This window comes from Gossypium arboreum, chromosome 2 (genome assembly GCF_025698485.1).
Source record: "Gossypium arboreum isolate Shixiya-1 chromosome 2, ASM2569848v2, whole genome shotgun sequence".
NCBI lineage: Eukaryota > Viridiplantae > Streptophyta > Magnoliopsida > Malvales > Malvaceae > Gossypium > Gossypium arboreum.
In genome coordinates, this window is record NC_069071.1 from 36103942 (window position 1) to 36106729 (window position 2788).

The 2788-nt window shown below is 33.6% G+C and overlaps 1 non-coding gene across 1 annotated transcript; it reads left to right on the forward strand.

Annotated features, from left to right (window-relative positions):
• The first annotated feature begins 208 nt into the window (after positions 1 to 208).
• Positions 209 to 315, forward strand: LOC128289509 (small nucleolar RNA R71). The gene has a single exon (XR_008279156.1). It is a non-coding gene; the product is annotated as a small nucleolar RNA R71 (small nucleolar RNA).
• Positions 316 to 2788: the final 2473 nt, after the last annotated feature.

Genomic DNA, 2788 nt, shown 5'->3' on the forward strand with positions numbered 1-2788 from the left:
CATCCAGTGCAAATGATTCAGCTACTCTCCTACATTTCCAACTCTTGTTGTTGGGTATTGATAATCGTTTTTGGTAATTCTCTCCAAAATTTTGTATGCTCCATTGTAGGACTTGTCTAACAGGGTTCCATTAGCTGAGGTGTCAACCGCCATCCATATCTATGTATTCAAACCATTATAGAACACCTCTATTTGGGTCTAATGTTGAAATCCATGCAAAAGACATTTCCTAAGTAGATCTTTGAACCTTTCCCACACTTCATACAATGTTTCATCCTCTAGTTAGCTGAAGGATGTTATTTCATTTCTCAATTTAGCATTCATATCGGGTGGGTTATATCATAGCAAGAATCTTTGATAGAGATCATTCCATGATTCTACTATTCCAGGTGGCAAAGCATTGAGCCATGTTCTAGCACAATCTCTTAAAAATAGGGAAACAACTTGAGTTTTAAGGCAGCTTCAGGGACACCTTGCTATTTAAAAGAATCGTAGACCACCAAGAAAAGTCTCAAGTGCATTCTAGGATCTTCAGTTGGCAAACCACCGAACTGGCCAATTGATTTAAGCATTTGAAACATTACAAGTTTTAGCTCAAAGTGAGGGGCTTGAATTTGTGGCCTAACTATTCCGGGATTTAGGCAATCTAAGATAGGAGCTAAATGCTCTTCAATTCGCCTATCCATATCATCAAGCATCTGAGCAATATGAGGATTACCATTATGAGCTCTCTGATTAAGTAGCTCATTCAGACTAGGTTGATTGTTACCACCTTGATTCATTGCTCTTTGTTATATTCTCTTTCTTTGCAAGGTTCTTTCAATTTCTAGATCTAAGGGATTGAGTTTTTCAACAGGAATGCCTCTACACATGCAACTAGTAATAAAATTGTTGTGATCACGAAATAAACAAATTAATAGCTAATATATATATATAAATGGCACTAACAAAAACTAAAGTTGCCCATCATCAATCCTTAACAACAGCGCCAAAAACTTGTTACGTATGAATATGATGTGTGAATTGTGCAAGTGTACACATTGAATCAAGTAATAAAGTGATGAATGAGTATTGTTCGCACGAGGATTGGATTAGTATTCTTAGTCTAAATTATCACAACGTAGTAGAACAGATAAATGAATCAAATGATAGTTTGAGAAATAACAATGCAATTAATACACTAAAAATGAAAGTAATAAAATATACCATCGTAGATTGCAATTATAAAAAATTGAATAAAAGCACTAAAGAATCTAGCAATTTTGGAATATTGATTAAGGAACAATGTCATGTGACAAATATTGTAACCTACTGCTCGATTAGATACTAACGTGGTCTACCTTTGTTGAAAGCAAGACCTAGAGCTTCTCACTTCTAAGACACTATACATATATAGGCTAAGAATTAACAACCATGACCGAAGCACAATCCTGTAAATCATATAAGGTAAATCTTTATGTCTATAGTTTACACAAGCATTTTACTCAATGCTCTATTATATTACTGAATTTTGGTTTAAGCAACCTAACTCTATCGATGTTAAGTTACTTTCAGACTTATCAAGCATTCATCAATACCCTAATAAGCATATAAACAAAAATACACATTCAGTAAAGCAGTAAACTGAATCATATTCATCCGATAACATTCATTAGAGTTAAAACATCATCAAAAGTAATCCCCAACTATGTTAAGTTAGCTAATGACTGGGCTATGCAAATTCAAGTATTTTAATATCATCAACATTCAAAAATAACAAATTAAATTGTAGAGGAAGAAATCTGGGTTCAAAACAAGAATTCCTCCAACTTGGCGTTTGGTACGCGTCTTTACCCAAGCTCCCAGTAGCTCAAATTACCCTCCTTGTCACAAAAAGACCTCTATTGAAGCTTCCAACCAGTCGTACCTTTTTGCTCTCCTCCATTTTTTCGATAGACCTCTTCCCTTTTTCTTTTATATTTGGGTCCTCCTCTAGGGTAAATTTTTTTAGCCAATTATTATTTTTCCCCTAATTTTAAGGTGAATATTTTTCATTACACATGCAGGTGGGAAGGCCAACTGCTGAATGCTCTAATTGATGACTGGGCATTTGTTGTTTTCTTCCTCAGCATTACCATGTTGATCTCTCATAATGCCTCAGAAAATCTCCATCCTTTCCTATCTTTCTTCCACAAACCTGTCATTCAACCACCACAGAGCCTTTTCACCAACAATTAAAAAGTACAAATGCACTAAAGTAATTACCATCCCAAGTCTTTACATGCAATTCTCGATTAGCTAAAAATAATCATGCAATTACCTAAAATGAAACTAATTTTACTTAAGTACAAAAAGTTAACTAAGTCTAAAATTATGAATTATAACTCTTTTCAAGAGTTACCACTAATTCGTCCAGCCAGTTTCGCAAAACATTAACTACATAAAACAAAAGCAACTTAAGTAAGTTTAAATAGCTTTGTAATCTCCTAATTTAGGGTCTAGTCGAAATAGTGGTTTCGAGACCATAAATAAGATGTAATAAAAATTATTTTTATTCTATTTTTATGGTCTATGGTTGCAAAAAATGATTATGTGAAAATTTTGACGTTTGGGCACCCAAATTAGTCAAAAGGACTAAATCGTAAAAAGTGAAAAAGTTGAGTTCTACATGCTAGAGATGTCCAATTGTTATGAAATTTTAAATTGGAGGTGCTAATATGGTAATTAGACCATTGGTTAATTTTTTGGACAAAAATGGACATGAAATGGGTGAAATAGAATATTTTTAAGTTAGGGGCATTTTGGTTAT